This window comes from Myodes glareolus, chromosome X (genome assembly GCF_982192425.1).
Source record: "Myodes glareolus chromosome X, mMyoGla1.1, whole genome shotgun sequence".
In the NCBI taxonomy this organism is placed as follows: domain Eukaryota; kingdom Metazoa; phylum Chordata; class Mammalia; order Rodentia; family Cricetidae; genus Myodes; species Myodes glareolus.
This window is the reverse complement of record NC_142053.1, coordinates 36,495,572-36,501,527: the sequence shown is the minus strand read 5'-3', so window position 1 is coordinate 36,501,527 and position 5,956 is coordinate 36,495,572. Positions and strand designations below refer to the sequence as shown.

At 34.3% G+C, this 5,956-nt stretch overlaps 1 non-coding gene across 1 annotated transcript; it reads right to left on the bottom strand.

Moving 5' to 3' along the window:
• Positions 1-5,529: 5,529 nt before the first annotated feature.
• LOC125403730 (U6 spliceosomal RNA) lies at positions 5,530-5,636 on the bottom strand. Its single transcript, XR_007233032.1, has one exon. It is a non-coding gene; the product is annotated as a U6 spliceosomal RNA (small nuclear RNA).
• Positions 5,637-5,956: the final 320 nt, after the last annotated feature.

Below are 5,956 nucleotides of genomic sequence, written 5' to 3'. Positions count from 1 at the left end.
CTATGCCCAGTGCTTGACTACTGGTCTCTGCAAATACATCCATCATGTACTGAATGGAGGCTCCATGATTACAATTAGGGTAGTAACCAATCTTATTAAAGGCAACCTCAGACAGCCTTTTCACTATTCCTAGCAGTTTTAGCTTGGGTGATTCTTTTGGATTCTTGCGAGTTTCTCTGTTACAAAATTTCTCCCTGAGCCATAAGTCACCTTTAATAAGATATCTCTTTCATTAATCTCCTTCTCCTTCCCATCGCCAATTTAACACTCCTGAATGCTTAGGTTCCCATCCTGATCCCCTCCGTTCTGCTCCCCCCACCCTCAGATTACCCAGGATATCTCATCTATTTTCTCTTCCCAGTGATAGCCATGTTATCCTCTTAGTATCCTGTTTGTTACATAGCTTCTCTGGGCCTGAAGATTGGTATCCTGATTATCATTTGATTTATATCTACAATTCAAATATGACTGAGTACATACTGTGTTTGTCTTTCTGGTTTTGTATTACCTCACTCAGGTTTTTTTATTATTATTATTCCATCCATTTGTCTGAAAATTTCATGATGTCTTCTTTTGATAGTGGAGTAATACTTCATTGTGTAAATTTACTATATTTTCTTTATCCATTCTTAAGCTGAGAGGAATATAGGTTGTTTCCATGTTCTGAATATTATAAATAATACTTCTATAAACATTGTTTTTGGAGTTTTCTTGTAGTATGATGGAGCTTTGTTTTGGTATATTCCCAAGAGTGGTAATGCTGTTCCTTGAGGTAAATTGATTCTCAATTTTCTGATAAACCACCATACTGATTTCCAAAATGGGTGTACAAGTTTGAACTCCCACAAGCAGTGGAAGAGTGTTCCCCCTACTCCACATCCTCTCCAACATAGGCAGTCATTACCAGTTTTGAACATGGCCATTCTGACTGGTATAAGATATTATCTCAGAGTTATTTTAATTTGCTTTTCCCTGGAAACTAAGGATGTGGAACACTTCTTTAAGCCTATCTTGGCAATGTGAGATTCTTCTGTTGAGAATTCTCTGTTCAAGTATGTACCCCACTTTTAATGGGTTTATTTGGTATTTTGATGTCCCTTTTCTTGAGGTCCTTGTATATTTTGGAGATCAGCCTTCTGTCAGACAAAGGTTTGGTTAAGATCTTTTCCAATTCTGTACGCTGCTGTTTTGTCTTACTGGCAGTGTCCTTTGCCTTACATGAGCTTTTCCGTTTCAGAAAATCCCATTTATTAATTGTTAATTTCACTGTGTACTACTGGTATTATATTTAGAAAGTAGTCTCCTATGCCAATGTGTTCAAGGCTACCTCCCAATTTTTCTTCTATCAGTTTCAGCGTAACTGGATTTATGTTGAGGTATTTGATCCACTTGGACTTGAGTTATATACAGTGTGATAGATATGAATTTATTTGTACTCTTCTACATGTTGTCATCCAGTTAAATCGGGATCATTTGTTGAAGATGATTTCTTTTTTCTTTGTATACTTTTGGTTTATTTGTCACAAATCAGGTTGTCATAGCTGTGTCGGTTTATGACAGGATTTTCAATTTGCCTCCACTGATTTACTTGTCAGTTTTAATACCAATACCAAACTGCTTCTATTACTATAGCTCTATAGTAGAGCTTGAATCCAGGGATGATGATACCTCCAGAAGTTCCTTTATTTTGAAAAATGCTTTTAGTTACCCTGATTTTATTTTTCATTTTCCATTTGAATGTGCACACTTTTTTGAAGTCTGAGAATAATTGTGTTGAGACTTTGATGGAGACTGCATTGAATCTACAGATTGTTTTTGTTAAGATTTCCATTTTTGCTATATTAATCCTACTGATTCATGATAATGGGAGATCTTATATTTTTCTGACATCTTCAAATTATTTTTTAAAGACTTAAAATTCTTGTCATATAGGTCTTTAGCTTGTTACCACAACATATTTCACATTATTTGTGGCTATTATAAATGGTATTGTTTCTCTGACTTCTTTCTTGGCCCACTTATCATTTATGTACACAAGAGCTACTGACTCTTTGAGTTAATCATGTATCCAGTCACATTACTGAAGATGTTCAGCAGCTGTAATAGTTTCCAAGGAAAATCTGGGGTCACTTAAATGAACTTTCATATCATCTGCAAGTTGTGAAAGTTTGACATCTTCCTTTTCAGTTTGTATCCCCTTGATCTGCTTTGGTTGCCTTATGATTCTAGTTAGGGCCTCATGTGCTACATTGTACAGATATGGAAAGAGTGAACAGTCTTGTCTTGTTGTTTTAGGATTCTCTCAGTTTGATTTGATGTTGCCTATTGGTATGCTTTATATTGCTTTTATTATGTTTAGGTATGTTTTTTATATCCTTGTTCTCATCAGAATTTTTTTAATGAAGGGGTGTTGAGTTATGTCAAAGGCTTTTTGAGCATCTGATGAAAGGATCATGTGGGGTTTTAGTTTTTGTTTATATGGTGGAATACATTGACATATTTTATATGTTGATCCATTCCTTGCATCTCTGAGAAAAATGCTCCTCGATCATGGTGGAAGTTTTTTTTTCTTTTTTTTTTTCTTTTTGATGTATACTTGGATTCAGATTGGTGGTATTTTGTTGATTATTTTTTGATCACTGTTCATAAGGGAGATTGGTCTGTAATTCTCTTTCTCTGTTCAATCTTCATATTGTTTGAGTATCAGGGAAATGCATCCTCATAAAAAGAAATTGGCAACATTCCTTTTATAGTTTTTATGTGGAACTATTTGAGGAGTATTGGTATTAGTTCTACCTTGTAATTCTGATAGAATTCTGTACTAAAACCATCACTACTTGGGCTATTATTCTCTATTTTTTTGATTGAAAGACATTTATTGACCAACCATTTCTGTTTTCATAGGGGTTATAGGTCTGTTCAACTTTTTTAGCTGGTCATGATTTGATTTTGGTATGTTCTACATATGAAGGCAGTTGTCCATTTCTCTTAGATTTTTCCAATTGTGTAGAATATAGGTTTTTTTAAGTAAGATCTTATGATTCTCTGTATTATCTCAATGTCTATTGTTATGTTCCCCCTTTTCATTTCTGTTTTTGGCAGTTTGGATATTCTTTCTCTGCCTTTTGATTAATTTGGGTAAGGGTTTGTCTATCTTCTTGATTTCCTCAAAGAACCAACTCTTTATTTTAGTAATTCTTTGTATTATTCTCTTTGTTTATATTTAATTATTTCAATATTCATTTTGATTTGTTACTGCCATTTGTTGTTCCTGAGTGAGTTTGCTTCTCTTTGTTCCAGAGCTTTCAGATGTGCTCTTAAGTCAGTTGTATGAGATTTTCCCAAAATCTTTATGTAGGCATTTAATAGTATGAACTTTCCTCTTAGTACTTACTTTCAGTGTGCCCTATAACATTGGATACATCGTGGATTCATTTTCATTAAATTCAGAGAACTGTGTAATTTCTTTCTATTTCTTCATTTACCCAGTGGTGGTTCATTTGAAAATTGTTCAGTTTCTATGAGTTTTTAGGCTTTATGTAGTTTGTGTTGTTATTGAACTCTAACTTTAACCCATGGTGATCCAGTAAAATAGAAGAGTTTATTCCAATATTTTTGTATCTGTTGAGATTTGCTTTACGACCGAGTATGTGACTTATTTTAGAGAATGTTCTTTGATGTACTGGGAAGAAGAGATAATCTTTTGTGTTTGGGAGAAATGTTCTGTAGGTATCTATTAAGTCCATTTGAGTCATAATATTTGTTAGTCCCCCTATTTACGTGTTAAGTTTCTGTCTGTAAGACCTGTCCACTGATGAGAGTGGGGTGTTAAAGTTTCCCACTATTAATGTTTTGGGTTTGATATGCGATTTAAGCTTGAGTATTGTTTCTTCTACATGGTGACCTTGTATTTGAAGCATTAATGTTCAGAATTGGGACTTTATTTTGATAATTTTTTTCCTGTGATAAATATGAAATGTCCTTCTCCATGTCTTCTGGTTAATTTTAGTTTGAACTCAATTTTGTTAGCTATTTGGGCAGCTACCTGGCTAGCTTCTTGGATTCATTTGTTTGAAAAATCTTTCCCCAACCCTTTATTCTGAGGCAATATCTGTCTTTCAAGTTTAGGTATGTTTCTTGTATACAGTGCAAAGATGGATCTTATTTCCTTATCTGTTCAGTTAGTCTATGTCACTTCATTGGTAAATTGAGTCCATTGATATTAAGAGATATTATAGATTAGTGATTGTTAATTCCTGTTACTTTGTGGCTTGATGTTGGTGATGGTGGTGTGTCTTTCCTTTCCTTTGGTTTTGCTGTTGTGAGATTATCTACTGCCTGTGTTACCATGGATAAAACTGAGTTAGTGTGGTTGGAATTTTCCTTCTAGTATTTTCCATATTGCTGGAATTTTGGATAGGTAATGTTTAAACCTCTTTTGTCATGAAATGTTTTGGGTTTTTTGTCTGTGTTGAATGAATGCTTGCTGGATAAAGTAATCTGGGCTGGCATCCATGGTCCTTAGCATCTGTAAAAAAATCTGTCCTTCAGAGTCTCTGTTGAGAAGTTAGGCGTAGTTCTAATATATGACACTTGACCTTTTCCCTTTGCAGCTCTTGATATTCTTTCTTTATTCTGTTTGCTTAAGGTTTTGATTATTATGTCGCAAAGGGATTTCTTTTAGTCCAACTTGTTTGGTGTTCAGTAAGCTTCTTGAACTTTTATAGGTATGTTCTTCTTTAGGCTGTGGAAGTTTTCTTCTATGATTTTGATTAATATGTTGTCTTTGCTTTTAGCTAACATTCTTCTCCTTCTTATATACCTATTATTGTTAGGCTTGGCTTTTTTATGGTATCCCAGATTTCCTGCCTATTTTGTATTAGGAATTTATTGAATTTAAAATTTGTTGACTGATGAATCTATTTTCTCTATCATATCTTCAACACTTGAGTTTCTCTCTTCCATCTCTTATATTCTATGGGTTAAACTTGCATTTGTATTTCCTGTTTGCTTCCCCAGATTTTTCATTTCCAAAATTCCCTCAGTTTTTGTTTTATTAATTATATTTACTTTTCAAGTCTTGAATAATTTCCTTCACCTTCCTAAATTTTTTTTGGATTTCTTTTCTTTTTTTGTGTGATTTACTGATTTCTTCCAAATTTTTGTTTGTTTTTTCTTTGACATCTTTAAGGGAATTTTTCATTTCTTCTTAAGAGCCTCTATCATTTTCATAAAGTAATTTGTAAGTTACTTTACTTCTGTTTTCACTACTTTGGAACCTTCAGGTTTTACTGCTGTAGGATCACTAGGTTCTGGTTGTACATATTTGTCTTTCAGTTGTTGAATGCATTCTTACACTGGTGTTTACTCATTTTTTTCAAACCAGTATGACTTGTGCCTCTATCTATTCTTGCAATTGTTGTGGTTTGCATCTGTGCCTATGTTGTAGTTTGTTGGAGTTGCAAAGGAGGGCTAGCCACAGGGAAGATGTTCAGGTGAGTGGTGTTGGGCAGCAGAGTGTGTCTTGGCAAAATTATGTAATCTGGCATGAATATGCATGTCATCCTTGCTCAGGGGCCATGCTAATCTTCTCTATATTGTTCCAATTTTATTATATGTGCTGCCAAAGTAAGAACAAAAGTATCTTTTCTGTGATCAAGCTTTCCTCTATCCAGAAAATATTATGTAAGATGTCACAAAATGAAAACAGACCCAACTGTAGACCAGCAACCAGGAAAATTACCAGCATAATAAAATATGCAAAGTGGTGCAATAAGCTTCATTCATATGCTAATGATTCACAGCAGCTATCTAATTTTTGCTAAGGCCCAGGGAATAGGAGGGAAGTCATGGTTGGTACTGGAAACCTATCCAGCTTCCCTGTGCAAGAAAATCATCTGCTATCACCATGATGCTAGATTAAGGTAACTTCTTACTACACTCGAAACATTTTCCT